This window comes from Passer montanus, unplaced genomic scaffold (genome assembly GCF_014805655.1).
Source record: "Passer montanus isolate IOZ18808 unplaced genomic scaffold, ASM1480565v1 scaffold50, whole genome shotgun sequence".
NCBI lineage: Eukaryota > Metazoa > Chordata > Aves > Passeriformes > Passeridae > Passer > Passer montanus.
Window position 1 is genome coordinate 1,452,129 of NW_024369930.1, and position 17,958 is coordinate 1,470,086.

Genomic DNA, 17,958 nt, shown 5'->3' on the forward strand with positions numbered 1-17,958 from the left:
AAAATTATCACAGTGATGTTTCATGTGCTGCATAAGTGCAAAGCTCAAGTAGCAGCATTCTGATTAGAGAAGTATTAAAATTCACTTGGTCTTTTTCACACGTCTGCTGCTACATGGAGTTAAAACCTGGTACCAAATGACTTGAGTTTTGCTAACAGCTCAGTCTGACTCATCACAAGGATGCTTTCAGGGATTGCTAAGTTGTTGCTTTCTTCTGTATTTAATATAAACCACACCAGAAAACTTGAGCAAGCAGCTTGATGTGGATATAAACATTTTTTGCCACCTCTTAAAGTACAAATATGACATGGACCACATCACTGACAGATTTTGACTTAAAAAATAATTTCTTAGTATTATGTAAACTGGCAGTGACAAATGCAAAAACAGTGCATTCTGCTTTTTTATTCTTTGTTTGAAGAGAAACAATCCTCTAGATAAATAGATCCTTCATCAGAGACCTTTTCATATGTAAGCAAGATGTAAAGTTCAGATCTCTGCTGTCCTCCTAAAACATTGGCTTTGCTCCAGGCAATGACATTATTAACATACCTTAAGTTTACTCTTTAAATGTTTTGCCTAATTATGTCTTCTGATGGAGCAGAAAAGAAATAAAAGAAATATGTGTTGGGCTACAGAGAACTTTACTCACAAGAGCTCACAAGGTATTAGCAGCAGGAAAGAAAACACTAAGAATTTGTGATAGAAATCAGGGAATTTTTCATGTTCTGATTTTTTTTATGCCAGTGAGATAATTAACAGTGATACCTTCTTATCAGTGATATGGAGAACTGCTGCACATTTTGGTTGAGGATGACAACGGTGTTAGGGGTTCTTCTCCAGTTCTCAGGCTTCTGCCCAGGGCAAGTCTTTTGGCCTTAATTGGTTTTGCTCTCTGCAATTCAGATTTTTTAAAAGTTGAAGCTTCAGTCATTGTCATATGAAAATGGTCTTGTGTCCCTGGGCCCAAAAGAGTCCCCAGAGAAGAAAACTAGAGGTGGTGGAACTATTTGTCTGCCAGATAATCTTCAGATGCCCCTCTGCACACTTATGGGCCAAGCCTACAAAAAGTTATTATATGTAGGAGTGAAAAGAAGTTCTTAATACTCAGATTCTCATAGAATTGGTCAGTTCTCCGTGCTGTAGCTTCTCAGATAATACAGATTTTTACCTCTAAGGGACAATAAAATATACTTACTGATTCAGCCTGGTTTCAAACCTGGAAACAGTTTTTGAAGAAGGATTAGAAAACAAACAGTGTAAGAGAGGAGGGGAATTAGAAAACAAACAGTGTAAGAAGAAGATTATCTTCCAGTGAGTTCTTTTGCCCTGAGGTATGAGGGGTTTTTTTGTTGTTTTGTTTTTGTTTTTTGTTTTTTTTAAATTATGAACCACTAAATGTGTAATCAGAAAAACAAATGGCATTGATTACTTTTTCAAAGCAGTGACTCTAATCATTTAATCTATACTTCCAGCTTGTTTGAAGTATGGAACCAGCATAAAACCTGAAAGCATTTGCCATTTGTATAAATCAGCATTACTCTGTGTAGCCAGTGTTTATTTACAAGCTTGAGAAGGGTTTCATAAGGAATATTTGTGCACCTACAATAAAAACCATGTGTCAAATGGCAGAAAATTGCAGAGCAGTAGCCCTGAGTTTTTCCCCTTTACTTGATCCAAGTTTCATTTTTTGTTTGGCTAAGTATCAATGGTCATGAAGGTGATATATCAACAATAGTCATGGTGGCATATTTAATTTAATTATAGCTGATGAGGTTCTTAACTTAATTTACTCCGAATAACAATTTATTTTATTCTGTTTTAACAAACCTTTCTGTTTAAGCATTTCATCATCTTTTGTTATAAGAAACAGGGATCTCATTTCATTATTTAAGTGTGGGAGTGATAAAAAAGTAAGTCTTCATCAACTTACTGTTGCTGTACCAAGGGTCTTTTTCTGGAATACTTACTGAAGAGTAAATCCCTTGAAGTCTGTAGAGTATAGTCTAGACAATTAATTTTGATTCCTAACTAAAAATCTGTGAAACTTATACTGAATTTAGAATATGAAAAGATTTGGCATCATTTATCATAAAATGGCTTGGGTTGGAAGGGATCTTAAATATCATCTGGTTCCAACCCCCATGCCATAGCACCTTTCATTGGACCATGTTGCTCAGATTCCCATTCAGCCTGGCCTGGAAAGAAAATGACTGCTATTTAACATAGAAAAAGGCCACATTCTTCCAACAGGTAAAATATAATAGTCAATGATTCAGACTCAAGTACAAGATTTAGGTATTCTCTTGAAGACTGGTGGGGATAAACAGAAAATTAATGGGTAAAGTTGACTTTGTTTAACCTCAGTCAAGAAAGGAAACTAGAAAATGAGAGTTTGGACAATGAAGTGGAAATTTTGATTGTGAAAGAGCTCTCCTGCATGACTTTAGCCTTGTCCATAAGGAAACTTGTGAATGTCTCATGAATTCAGTGCAAATCCCTGCACAGGCATTCTCATTGCAGTTAAAGTAGCATTTCAGATCTGGTCTTAGCTGCCTCAAAGTAGTTGAACATAAGCTGCTCTTAAACTGAGCTCACTGTGACACAGAGTGCATGTGTTTACTGGAATCTCATTACATTCAAACATAGGGATACAAGACTGCAGATTAGTGCTTGCCCTGAAAAGGCTGTTTAGCCTTTCAAAGGATTTCACAGGAAAGCAAGCTGGAATACAAGCCCTTCCTGCTTGTCATTTGTAGGTTTGTGGATTTGGCTTTTATTTCTTTGTGCAAATGTGTTTTCATACAGACAGTGAAAAGCCATGACCCTCTGTAAAAAGGATTACCTCGAAGGGAGATAGTAAGACTACAGTGTAAAGGATGGTTAATGCAGAAATGCTAAATCTTGCTGTACAAAGATTACAACACAATAAATTTTTAACTCAAGGTACTTTCCTGACATTATAAAAACAGTCACATATCAGAATCACAAATAAAAGTCTTCAAGAGAGGGCTAAAAGAAAATAAAGAAAAATATCTGCTTTTTTTTTGGTGGAGAGATGATACAGAATCTCTTAAAAATGTGTTTTCTTTTAGCTGACATTGTAGCAAGTAGTTTAGATAGCATTTAGTGACTTACATATTATTTTTACAATCAGTGTATTTCATGGGGTATTAAAGATAATAAATAAGGAAATACTTTAAAACAGATAATAGAAGAACATAAAGAAAGCCGAAGATTTCAGTTGCTTACAAAAAGCCTGGCATCTTACTTATATGGAACAATGACCCACTGCCACATGACTCATTTGAATAAGAGGAATCAGATCCCAGTCCAGAATTACTTCTTGGGTGGAAAAGTTCCCAAAAAGAAGAGAGGTTTTTTTTACACTTATACCTAGATTTTTTTTCTTTTTTGAAATGTATTCTGAGTAGTAAGCAGTATGGTTAGAAAAAAATCCAGAATTAACCCGTCTAAAACTTCCCAAAGAGATAAAAGCAATATACTTTGGGGCTATTTAGGATCTCAATTACTGCAAGACTTAAACTGGAGCAGTAGTTAAATAACTGTGGGGAGTTGCCCAAGCTTCCCTACCTACTTTTTTCACTTTTGGCACTACTGCTTCTAAATCACTTGGTCTCCTCCAGGCTCACAAAACTAAAGTAAATTTCCAACAAAAAGGGTGTGCTAAACTGCAAGAGCAGCTGCAACTGCACCCAAAATCTTCACCTAAAAAGTAGAAAAGATGTTATAGTAGAAGCCAGTTTGTTAAATAGAGGAAAAAGAAGGTTGGATTTGAAGGTTTGTGCTTAATGTAAGGAGGATTTTTAAATGTAGCAGCCATCTGGTAAGAGGTGAGATGAGATGTAAGAAAAAGCATAAATAGCTACCACTCGCACTGCATAGGTGAATGAATGAAACATCACACTGAATTTAATTGCAATAGCTAAACTTTCAGATTATTTCATTAAAAAGAGATGGCAATATTTTTTCAAGATATTTCAGTGACAAATTTGAGACAGTATGAAAACTGCATATTAGCTTTTAAAGTTGCATTAAACTGAATCTCTGATGCACTGTCATCACTGACTACTTTTTGTTTTCTGTAGAGCTATCATTAGGCTTTATGTGCCCATGTCAAATTAGAGCATTAATTACCTATGCAGTTAAGTGTCCAGTAAGGTGCTTTTATATAAAGCACCTCAAAACCTCATTCAGAAGAAACTTGAGTAAATTATTTCAATATTTTCAGGGAGATTGCTCATATATGTGAAGTAAAACTGATACTGACAATTTCCAGCATTTAGATGCTTCAAAAGAACAGGTTAGTTTTGAGTTTTATAGGCTCTCCATAGGCAGCATCACAGGCGGGACACTCTGAACAGCAAAGGGAGAGAAATTTGGAGTTGCTTATGGTGCCAGAGAACACAGGTCATGAAATGGAGTGAAAAAGACAGTGAGAAAGATGAATACATGGCAGCAGGGAAGTATGTTGGAGGATTGGAGGTGTTCCAGACTTTTCTCTTTCCTGATGTTAAGGCAATTGATTCCCTACTGACTTAGATTACAGCTTATTTCAGAGGGTAGAAGTCATTTTACCTCATTTAATTCACCTGAAATATACTCAGTTCATATAGTCCTCCACCCTTTTCCTTAGGCAATGTAGAGAATTCTGCATCTTCAGAAATAGTGCTTATCCTTCACATCTACCATAGCACCTGAGATGTTCATGAAATCAAAATAATAAAATAAAATGAGGCAGGCACTCAGAAGCAGTGCATTTCAGAAAAGTTCCTGGATATTGATTTATATTTCTCTGAACTAGAAAGAATAAAATTATACATATTGAATCCAAGGGAACTCAGGAAGCAGTATGAAATTTCAGTTACAATTTAATTGTACAATACTTGAGGCAAATTATTGTCTGTCTTAAAAAAAATCCACAACAGCCACCTGTCCACAACATGGACTTAGGTATTCTGTCAAACTTAAAATTTAAAGTCCACACTCTTGGCATGTAAATCTACTAGAAGTCTTCGGAGTTCTTTCATAAACATTTTCACTAAAGAAAGTTGATCAAATCTTCATGATGAATATTGTATAAATAGCAGAAAACTAATGTGATAGTAAGGTAGGTAGATAGCAGTCTAATGGTGGGAATGCAGCAGAAAGAAAGCATATGGCCATTGTAAGCAAGCCTGGTATGTTTTGCATCTTGTTATTGTTACTTCATTTTCTGTTTGCAACTTGCAGTTATTAATTTTCTACCAGTAATCTTCTACTTTAGCTGTTCTGTAAGTAAGTATCTTCATCATAGTGCAATTTGTAATAAATGAGTTTTTAACTTCTTATATTGGTTAAGAAGATTAACAGTGCAGAATTTAAAACCTGTGACCAAAATTTGATGAGCCGACTTAAAATGAATGACATTTGAGATAGAAAGAGGCTTCTGAATACCAACAGACAAAATCCAGACAGCAGGAAAATAAGGTTAAAACATTCTATCTGAAGCCATTTCACAAAAAAAAAAAAAAAAAAAAAAAAAGAAAGAGGAAATGTGTGACATATGGTATCGAGTGAGGCACTTGAAGTTGAGTCTAAAAATGTTTAAAAAGACAGCTGTTAGCTTGCATGATTAAAAAGGGAAAAGGAAGGATATTATGATACATCAAGAAGTAAGGAAGTTATGAAACCAGAGGTGGACTTGCTGGATGTTTGTTTGCTTTTCTTATCCAGTGGTTTCTAATGTTTTTATTAAATTTATCTTCAAATTCACCCTCCACCTCTATCTTCCGTTCTGTTTCTCCCAGTGACATCAGTGCTGGCTATTAACACAAAAACTGGGTGGATCCTTAAACCCTGAAACCAAATCAAAGAACAGTTGAGGGAAAGAGATAATTACATATCAGCTCTTCTTCCCTACAATATGTTTCAATAGATTAGATTATTTTAATAAGCATTGGAAGTGATGGTAATATTTAGAATAATATTGTCACATGAATCTCCACTGGCTGTATATGAATCATAGAAGTCAGTAAAAAAAACCCCAAATTTGTCTCCTTGAAATATTGTTTTATGCATTTTCTGATTTTTATTCTAAGCTAAATGATTTATTTCTTTTTAATATTTGTTGATATGATAGTTTGGTTAATTAAGTTGCTTTAGAGCAGGAAATCTGTGAGAGGGATTTTTTGCTTCCGCTGCTAGTTTTTGTAAAACTCCAGTGAATAGAAAACAAGTGGCAATTTGCATATGGCAATTTGTCCATGCATGGGGAACCCAACAGAGATATTCCTTGGGAATCACAGGGAGACTAAAGGCTAACTGTGCACAAAAGCTGATGCACTCTCCCCATCACAAGTGATCCTTACCAGTTTTACTTGGCACATTGTGCATAGCTTTGCATGTGCTGAGTGAGCTCCGTTGCCATTCGCTTGACTGGGATTTGAGGCAGGACTATATACTTTTGTTTATGGCAGTGGGCAAGGCTCAGGAACTAGAACATTAGCTTTTTGCTTTGGCATAGATTTCCTGGCTAAATTACCTAATTTCTCTCTGCCTCATTTCATAAGAACAGTCCAATCTGTTCAGACCAAAGGCTCATTTAGCCCAGGACCTTGGTTCTCACCGGGTCCCATAATGAATGTCAGTGGAGGAGAATGAGCAGCGAGCAGGCAGCAATGCTTAGTGATATCGTCTCCCAGGCTCCAGCACTGCTTGTTCAGGGATTTCCTGAACCAGGGGTGGAATCTCTGTGTTTAATGCTTTTCAATGACTTGGTTTTGATAAATTAGTACTGGCATTTCTTGAGCTCATATATCTTTTCAGTATCCACAGTATCCCAAGCCCTACAAATTGCAACATGGGAGGAACATCCCTTTATTTTATTTTAAACCTTCTGCCTGCCAGTTTCTCATTCTGGAAAAAAACTGAGAATACTCTTCTTATTTCCTTCAATGGGTATGTTTTCTGAGTTAGAGGACTGTAACTTCATGCAGTACTGAAAATGCAGGAGTGCCATGCATTTAAAGAGGCATAGACACACTGGTGGTTTGTTCTTTATTTCATTCCTAAAAACTCTGTACGTGAAATTTGCTTTTTCTGACTGTTACCAGGCATTGACATAGTTCATTATAAAAAAAAAAATAGTAATCATGACTTTAAGACCTCAAATTTAATCTGTTAAATATGTGTTCATAGAATTGCTTTTTGTGAAAAGATGCAGAAGGAAACCATGAATACAGCTTTGCATAAAGTGCACAAGTTGTTGTGGTCTATTTTACCTGAATAGAAACACTGAAACATGAGAGGAGGGTGCCCTGGACTGAATGGCTTTTGGGGAAGATGCTTTGTTATTGATATGAGACTAAAATGCCAATCCTGTGATTTAATTTCTCTGCTGCCGCTAACACCTACTGAAACAGGAAGACAGCTGGGCTATTATATTTCAAATTCCATTTGTTAATTTTAATGCCATAATACAAAAGGAAGGGAAAGATGCACTTAATTCCCACACATTTTCTGTGCAACTCTAAATGTACAGTGTGGCCCCAGTGGACCTTTCTGGCCCTGTGAGACGTATCTTACAAAGGATGTCCAGCACCTTCAAGGTTTTTGGTTATGTATTCCTACAAGGCCATATCTCTGAGTTCTTCCCCTTCAAGTGACTTACATTTCAGGAACCAATTATGGTTGACGATGTTTCAAAAACTGTCTCCTGTTTCTCAGGGGCCTGTAATCAATGTTCAAATCTGAGGTAAACAAAGTTTTGTCTCTTAAAGAGAAGATAAGCTTAGCAGAGTTCAGAAGGTGCCTCAAACAGCACAAACACCTTCTCCTGTTGAAATGTTTACATCCAAGGTGATAGAAAGCTGCTGAGCAGCATTATGTTGCAGATGGTCTGAGAGAATTTTATTAAATAAATAACAAGGCATGTGGTTTTTACCTACCAATTAGGTTCAAAAGTTCCAGATCCATAGCTAAGTTAAAGCAAGGAAACAGTCTTGTTGTAAAACTAAGATGAGAAGCAACTCAGTCATTCAAAAGTTATATCTATGTTGTGGATGTGCAAAAAACATATAGATCATTCTGGTAGATGTTCTTCTTGACAATCTCCAAAGCTGTCTTTGTTCTTTAATTCTGTTGGCCTTCACTGGGGTTGCACAAGCGATGCTGAGGAGACAACCCAGATCATTGTCTAAAGGTGTCTTTGCTCATGAATAACAAATTAAAAGGGTAATTTGGCACAGCAGGTGAGACGATTAATATTTCAGGTCTTATTATTATTTTTGTTTGTGAGTATATGTGTTTGTGTGTAATTATACATTTCAAGGATGAAGAGCTAAATGCAGTTAAACATTTACCATTTATCTGAATAAACGCAAATGAAACTTGCATTGTAAAACAAATAATTGGTATGGATTAAGAACACATATGATTTTTCTCCTCAGTGTTTATTGCCATTACATTAATGATGACAAAAACCAGAAGGGTGATGGTACAGATGCAGGTTTAGGAATCATATATTCATCAGTTCAAACCTTTTAAATTGATGGTGATGGAGAACAACTGTTTTAATTTATACTCACTTAGAAGGATTTGCTGTGACCTTGAGTTAACATGTAAACATGGCAAGGGATATGAGAAAGATTCCTCTGGTGTTCACTGAACTTGAAGGGAATCTTTTTGTGACTTCAGTGGGCTCCATGCTGAAGCTCTGAGGGCAGGGCCAGAGAAGATACCCATGAAAGTCTCGGAGATCATCTGGAATGGCACCAGTCTGTGGTGTTTAGTGCTGTGGTGCTTAACCGTGTACAGAGCACAGGTCCAGCATAACTCAGTTCTTGACCACGACCACTCCTCACCATGTCTGTGATCTGGTGCGGGGGCAGGGGGGAGTGAAAAATAAAGTAATCAGAATTCCAACTTTCCTTGTCAAAAAAAAAAGAACCCAAAACCAGACAACCCCAAAACCCTTCTGTTCATGAGTTTGTCAGTTTGTTTTAACCAGCAAAGTCAATCTGTATTATGCTGTACTAAACCATACTAAACTATACTGTACTACACTACACTATACTATACTATATAATGAGCCAGGATTTGGAGCCAAAGTTCTGTTAAATGAAAGGCTGCATTTCTTCTTCAAAAATACAAATATCAGTAATTGGGTTACCTGGTTGGATGCTGATTATCCCTGCTGACACTGTGCAGTCCTATTTATGAATATACATATATAGACATACCAGCTGAGTGTATCAAATATTCTTGCCAGTGTCACTGACTCTCTCCCCTTCTGGGGACTCCTGGGTGCTAGAAAAGCAGGAAAGATAATGAATAAAGAAGTGAATTTTAATGTACTTTTTTTCAGTCATCCTGAATCAAAACCACTTAAATTCATCTGTTACCATGTCAGTGAAGTTTTTGTTGCACTGGGAAAAGAATATCAAACATTTTTCACTTTTTTAATAAACCCCCCCAACCAGTATGAGAAATGCACTGCTCTTAGACACAGTGCCATGAGGAGTAATTGCAACTTGTCACAGAGAGAGGTTATAATTATGTCTGCTGTTAGTTATGTCTCCATGGGCACAATAGAAGTTACCTTTTCAAATGCATTGTTCTCTAATGCAATACCAGTTATTAAAATCTGACGATATTATTACTTGCTAATGAAGAAAAATGAAATGAGGCTGCAGAAAGTCTGGGTGCTGTAACACTGAAAGCACGTGGAGGGAACAAAGAGGAAAGAGAAGTGCTTATTGCAGAGATTTCAGATCTAAGCTTTGCCTCAGGAAAAGCAAAATTGTCCAAAGGATCAGACTTTCAGCTTCTGTATTTCAGACTTTTTCTATGTCTTTTTAAAAATCTGAATATGTGTCAAACACTGGTCTAGATCTGACACTTCACAGGCACCTCTGCATGAAATGCTGCAAATCGATTGCAGTATCTCAGAGACAAAAACAAAGCTTAATAGTTGTTGCAGTAGTTCCTGTGATGTACTTCTCTCCCCCTTTGTTACTTGCACAAATTCTCTGAAATTATGCTCATAAGGTCTTATTTTAGGGAGAAAGAATTAATTGTATTTTTCTAGGCTTGCTCCTTACTCTGTCAGTCATTTACAGTCAGATTTCTGAAGCCTTTAATTTAGGTCATGTGTTCATATTAGAGACTTCTTCCTGGGAATTAAAAGGCAGATAGGATAAAAAGCAGTGCAGACATATGCCTTCATTTTCAGAAGTGAATAACAGCTCCAAGTATCAGAATTTTAAATTGCCCAAGAAAGTATTTGCTGAAATTCAGAGCCCTTGAGCAAGTTTTAAATTGGGTGCCCAACTTGTGAGTGTGCAAAATCACTTGGGAAATTAGAAAATCTTGGCCATATGCTTATATATTAACACCACTTGACTAAGTCCTTTCTGTATGTTGCTTCCCTAATTTGCAGTTGTTTTTGTGTTGTAAATAAGATATCCTTTACTCAGACGTGAAAGTTCCCCAGGAAAACTGGAGAGCTCTTCTCTTGTTAAACAGCGCCCTAATTACAGAAGCAATTTTACAAACAATCCCCTCGGGGAAACATTTTTGTTCTCATCAGGAAGGCTCTTGAATAAAATAACACCTTTTCTAACTTCATTTATTTACAACAGGACACAAGACTGAGGCTGGGTTAGATTTATTGCCATTACATCACTGATGCTCAGTAATTCATAAAACATTGGGTCTAGGAGTCAGCACTGCTGTTATTTCCTCTGATGCCTGACCTCACCACAGTCTAATAACATACAGGAAATCCAGAAGACAAAGGGGGAAAGAAGTGGTCTTGAGTGCTAAAAATAACCATAGAAAACTTGTACAATCGTGTAATAGAGTATGGCCCAAAAATTTATTTAACATAATAGTAGAATCTGCTAAAGCAATTAGAATCTGTTCCAAATGTTTTTAATGGAAAATATGTTAGGGATAAGAATAAGAACACTTAAAGAATGGATACTTTTAGGTGATGTAGTTCAGTTATGTGTACTGGCTTTAGGTTTGTACATCTTATTTCTTACATATGCAGACCACTTAATAATGTGACTGGAACAGACAGTCATTGTATGGTGGATATATTTCCAGAGGTCATCCTATATGAGCCAGACAGTCATCTTAGGTGATGTATTACACTTGACAACCCAGAAAGTTGCAATACAAAGGCATTCTAATTCTCAGTGTCCTCTGAGAATTATTCAATATCCTTGATGGTATCTAGTGTCTGGTATGCCATTGGGATGACATTTTTGGTGTCTTTACTAATCAGTCAAGGTTAACTTGTCATTCATGCTAACTGTGTGTTTGGTTTGTTTTGAATTGTTTTCTTTTTTGTAATCACTCTATACTTGCAGGAATTTCTAAACAATAAGTAGTATAATGGCACTACAATGAAACTCATCTCTGCTAATTTATTTGCTGTAGAATTAGAACACATTATCCAAAATAGGCAGAAATTTAAAATGGGTGCAAATAGATAAATAACATCATCAGAGAAAAACAAAACTAAACCCAAAAAGCTGTTGCATGAAAGTCAGGTAAGTCTGGTGAATTTAGTTTGTGGAAAAGCAAGTTCACAAACACATGTATCTTTTTTGAACAGCTGCTCTGTTTGACTGTGCTTGCCCTCCCTTTTATTTACATATGTTGCACAGTGATTTGAAAGTGGCTATTATTCATATAAATACCAATATTAGTATGCAGACTGGTATGTTCAGGTGTGAACAAGTCTTCACCATTTGACATTGACACTTGGTTTGTCTCCCAATCGGAAGCAGAAGCACTTACTGATCATGAGCTAAGAATAATGAATAGATTGAACCAGCTGTTCCTGAACAGCCCAGTTGGCTGCTTTCCCTTTCATTAAATTCGTTGGATTGTAATTAGATAGATAGATAGATAGATAGATAGATAGATAGATAGATAGATAGATAGATAGAAAACATTCCCCTTTTTGCAAAGGTAAATTGTAAATTAATAAATATTGATACATTTAATTTCAGAAAAGAGCAAAGTAATGTGGGGTGTTTGATAATTGACTGAAAGACACTTATTGAGAGGGTGAGTTGTCTAAATTCAGTCTAGGGAGTCAGGTTTTCAAAACTTGCACTTTCCAGAATTGTCTACTACATTTTAAGGCATCTTCTGAAGATCAGAAGCTAGGAAAACTTTCCAGTAGAAGTGATGTAGAGGTATAAAAGAAGAAACAGAAACCAAGAGCCCTGTTTTTCTTTCATTCATCTACAGAAATGAAGCGTGGAGCTGATCATCATCACAACAGCTCTTTTACTTCGATTTCAAAAGTAAGATTTTCAGGAACCAAAAAGTCAGTGAATATCTATCTACTTATATAGAGGAAAGAATATCTCTTGAGTCTGAAGAAGAGGTCACAGATTAATGCAGGGACTGTTTGAGAAGTCTTGGAGTGATCAGGAAACTGAGCAAATTGCCTGTGGGGGGCATGGAGAGGCAGGCAGATCTTCATAGTTCATGATCAGTTTTGCAGGTAAATACTCCTCAACAAAGTTACTTCTCTTTGGCACAGTACAGCACAGCCATCTCAGAAAGTTTCACTTCCAGGTCCTACAGAAGCTGGAGTTGTTTCTTTAGGAACACCATTTCACTAAAGATCTGTCACTTAGAGTGATTTCCCATAGGATTTTAAAACTGATTTTCATAATTCAATTCTACTAAGCCTCAAGTTGGAAAAACAAAAGGTAATAAAGGTGTTGTAGAGCCCAGTGTCCTCCAGATGTTGCAGGTAAAACCCTATAGCACATGGAGCCTTAAGACTAAAAGTCAGAAGCACAGTGTGCACTTCTTTTCTTTTTTTTTCTTTTTTTTCCTAATAATTAATGATTTAAAGCAGTTGCATTATTGTTTCAATCACTTTTCACCTATTTCCCTAATGGTTACCACTTGCCTCAACATTTATATTTGGTTTAATATTTGTATTTTTTGCATAATTTCTCACATTATATTTATTTGCACTTGCACTTTTTTAAAAATAAAGCATTCCATGGGGATAAATTTAATAAAAGTTTCTCATTAAAAGTTCTGTAACAGCATGATTCCCAAACCTGAAACCAAAGTCCTCATATTTAACAGTTTTCATGACTCAATAGATTAAGTGTGAAATAGGAAATATAATAACAATAACAACATAGCTATATCCTGCACAGTTGTTTCACTTAAAATTATTATTGAAAAGTAACATAATTCATAAATAAATCAATTCTCACAGAGTGAATTTTGCTCAAAAATAGCCTTGATGTAGTTATTTAATGTGTTCACAGAAAGTTGTATGGGTAAGAGGCGAATCAAAAATTCACTGCTATTAATATATTGGAAGGTAGGAGAAAAAAAGGGGGAAAAAAACCCCCAAAGAGCAAAATCATCAAATTTCTGTTTTGTAAAAGTCTCTAAGGTGTCTCTAATCAGCTGCCTCTGTAGTGTTCCTTTCAGAAACATTTTTAGGTCAGACCTAACTTCATATGAAGGCTCATCTGTGGTCATTGATGAGATCCTGCCCTTGGGAGCTGCAGTTCTGAGCTGCTCTGACTCCTCCTTCAGAGGGACCTGTAGCCTTCTGCTGTGACCAGGGCAGCAAATTCAGCCACCTCAACTAATCCTCTATGTAGAGGGGAGAAATCCAAACCTTAACAAGTCTGAAAGTTGTTCCCTTGAGCGGGAAGTGGAGTTTTGCCTTTTGAACTCTCCAATACTAAACAATACCGAGAACAAAATATTTCCATGCCAGCAACTTCTTACTCGGTTAAGAGACATTGCCACTAGGTTTAAAGTCCTCCAGTGTACAATGGATGCATTGTTATGCTCCAGGCACTCTGGAAATCTTGTGGAGCTATTTTTTTTTCCGGGGTTTTGGGTCAGGGGTGTTACTTTTGGGGTTTGTCTTTTTTTTCTTGATCAGTTTGTTTTATAAAATACTTCATCATAGCACAACAGAGTCTGTGTAAATAGCAAAGGGAATGTCAACATCAAAAATTCTCACAGCTATGACTAACTCTTTTTGATTAACCAAAATTGTCATAGTTCCTAAGGCTCTTGGCACATTGCATGTTTCTGGACCGTTCTTTGTTCAGCAACTTCTTGTGGAAATCAGTCCCTGAAAGATGCCCTGGAGATGTGCTCCTTTCTATTTATGGTTTGGGGGTTACAAGAGTAAGGATATGATTTCATTCCACTGCACTAGAATGGCTGGGGAGCTTCACTGCTGTCATTCCATGCCTAATAATTTATACAGTAGTAACTCCATAGTAGCTGTACACAGTCCATCAACAAAGTCTCTTCACATCATTTGCTTTCACTGTGTTTATTCATTATTGACCAGCACTGATTTTGCTGCATTAGGCTCTGCAGTTCTGGGATGATTTCTGTGAGAATTGCCTGAAAGTTTCTGGTAAAAAAAAAAAATCCCCCTCAAATTCAACAGTCACCACTGTCCAGACTTAGCATGGTAGGTTAGTGCTTCCTTGCTGGCCACATGTTGAGCTGCAAGGCAGTAGTACTAAACTGGAAAATAAAATCTATATTTACCAATAACAGCTAATTTAAGAAGTTTTCCAGACATTACTGGATGGGCTAGGTACAGGCAGACATAAAAAAAAAAAGTTTAAGAGGCTATCATACAGGGTATAAATATAATATATGTATAAATAGGTATAGAGTTATTATGTTTATGTATATATAGCATATATATACATTAAATAGATATATATATAATGTTTTATTGGCTCACTGACTGACTGAAACTATTCAATAATGATATGAAATGTCTAGTCAGATAGCAAGGTCTTGTCACCACTCAGTGTCATGATATGACACATTTTTTCCTATTTCAGCTGTTTGAGAGTGAATCTCTGTAGCCTGGAAGTGGCAGATCATTGGGAATCACAACAATTTTTTCCTTCGGTTCCAGGACTGAACTGTAGTTCTTTTTGGCTAAATCTTGCCATCTATCACACTGTGTGCTACAGGAAAACATATGTTTTAAGTAGCCAGAAGCATTATCTCCTTCCATGCAAGGCCTTTACTAGGTGAAACAATTCATGTCATACCATGAACCAGCAGTCAGTTGTTGTCTTTATGGGTTGGTGGAATTTCAAGACCTAAACAATCTCATTTTCAGTGGTTTTACTATGGATTATAAAGAAGCATCAATGAGATATAAACTTAAACTTAACCCATAAAACATGCCACAGCAAGGTTTTTAGCTACAAGGATCTGTAAAAAAGGTTTGAAGTACATTGTAATATCCTTTTGGGATGCCAATACAACTAATGAAAGGGTTTAGAAAACAAATTGGGCTAATTGCTGAGTTTACAAAGGCCTTTCTTTGATTTTTTTCCATTCTTTTTTTTTAATTTCTTGCGACTTTTCTCCCACCTGGCAATCTTGCTTTGTCATGAATTCCTGTCCTTGATTCTAAAATAGCCTTCATAAAATTTTGCAACATTGAGCATTTGTTTAATACAGAGGGGGTTTTGCTGTCTGTGTGTCAGGCATTTGCTGACTCACTGCAGTACCATTCTTTGTATTCAATTAACTGCAAAATCCAAGAAGCAGCAAAATTACTAACTGATCAGAATTTTTCTGAAAACAGTGTGCATTCTTTCCATGTGACAGCTCTTGTCTGTACTGTACCAAAGAAGGCCACACTCATATAGTCCAAAGACCCCCTAAATCTCTGAGCAGAGCCTTGTTCTTTGCTGTGCCCAGGCAGACTGATGAAATTTGGGTGGAAACATGACCAGTGTGATCAAGTACCTATCACAAATCAGACAAGTGACTAATGTGATCAAATACCTATCCCAAGTCATATTGCTTCCTAGGCTTTTAAAATGGCAGGTGGTGTGTAGAGAAGAGTTTATTCCGCTGTTGCCTGGATGTTCTGTTGGTTTGCAGATAGAGGTGGATTGATTTCAGCACCCAAAGAGCTGTTTGGGCAAGTTGCCCTGTTCGTGACAGGTTAGACTTCCTACAGCATGTTTATCAGAGCTGCTTGGGGCCTCAGACTAACCATGATACATTTATTTGGCACTTAACAGCGATGTATTTATTGTCATTATTACTCACCCATAAATTTGGAAACTTACAGTACGTGTCTGTTCATTGCTTTTTAACTGAAATGTGAAAACACTGTGGGATTTCCCTTTCAGGCCTCTTATTTCAAATGTTTTATTCCACAAACACAAAGAGAAGGGTAGATCATCTCTGATTTAGGTTGACCTGGGTCTCCACTTGTTCTTGCCTTCTACACACCAATATCAGTAGAGTTTCAGTGACATAAACCAGAAGAATACAGTCAAAAATCAGATCCTTCCTACACCAAATCACTTTCCACATCTGTTTCCTATTTGTCTTATAATGACACATGGGATTATTTTGGGAATATATTCTGCTTTAACTGTCATGCCACTGACTCTGTAGCCTTATCAGATATTAATTGGTATGCAGGTTGAGCAATTACCATCTACTAAGGAGAAATGCCAAGAAAATGTAGATTAATAATAACATTTTTCAATAATAGCTTGTAACATTAGTGCCATCTTCTATTATTGTAGTTGAGGTTTAGCATTCTCATCAATTTACTACTTTTATTTATTGTGCAAGATCTAGATATGGACCCTACAGTAGAATTCCAGAAATGCTTTTCTGTTTGGTTATTTATTCATCTCTGGTTAGATGGAGCAAAGACAGAAAACTGGAGAGAAGCAAGGAATGTGTCTGGATTATTAAGAACCAGAAAGAAAGACAACAGGAAAGAAAGAAATGTTAATACCGTGCCAGATACTACAGATACAGGATGACTATAATCGGGCAGACTACATGTACAAGAACGTGCCTTAGGAGATTGAGCTTGAATTCTGGGATCAAACTTCACGTAGCTGTGTCCAAAGTTTTTATCTTACAGTGCAGTAAGCCATACATGGCTATCCTCCTAACAGTCCATTCTCCCTTCATCTTTTTCTTCAGTGAATGGAAGGAAATGTGAAATCCATCTCACATTCTTTAAAAAATATGTAATAAATACACACGGATACATGCTTGTGTGATGTCATTGAACAAGCCTAAAGCCTGTAGTAAAATCTGTGGCTTACAGAATCATGGACACAGTGGGTTTAAAATAACACCATTTGGAAGTAAGTTTGGTCACTAGCCTGGCCCGTGCCTGGGTTCAGTATGGATGAGCAGTATAGGGAAAGCAGGGAGCCAAGGAGGATGCTACTTCCAAGGTGGAGGTCGATCTCTTCTCTTTGGGGCTCCTTGACTTAGTTAGGTATCAGTGCAAATTAACCACAGTGCAGGTGGGAAATGGAAATCCCAGGTTTTGCTGAGGTCTTCTCAAATCTTCTGTGAATGTTGAAGACTTCTGTGCACAAAGCATCTATTCTTGTGGTTTTATCCTCAGTGCAAAATGTAAGATAAACATACTATTCAAATTGATTGGCAGACTTGGTCCCCCAGTTAAAATTAATTAAATGTACTGAAAAGCCCATTGCTTTGGATTTATTTACCTCATTTGACTTGGTGTTGACTGAGGCCCTTTTTAATCTTGGTTTATATTCCCCTATGATTTGCCCTCAGCCTGTATATTTAAAAGTGTCATCTCAAGGTATCGAGGAGAAGGAGGAGGAGTAGTAGTAGTAGTGGTAGTAGTAGCAGTAATAATAATAATAATAATAATTTTAATTGCTTTCCTGATGCAATTGAAATTGAATTTGAGGCTAGCAAAAGCAGAATTTAGCATCATATTATGTACTAATCTACACTGGTAGCACATTTCAGAAAATAATAGTCAGTAAAAAATGGATTTTACCTTTTTTTCAGATAAAAGTTTCAAATTGCTTCTTCTTCAGTTAGTGTTACTCAGATGTATTCTCAGTGAAAGCAAAAATAATTCAATAAACCCAT

General features: G+C 36.5%; 1 protein-coding gene across 3 annotated transcripts in view; it reads left to right on the forward strand.

Annotated features, from left to right (window-relative positions):
* The window catches only part of SEMA3A (semaphorin 3A), a 278,963-nt gene that overhangs the window by 193,257 nt on the left and 67,748 nt on the right, over nucleotides 1–17,958 (forward strand). The window lies entirely within an intron of this gene.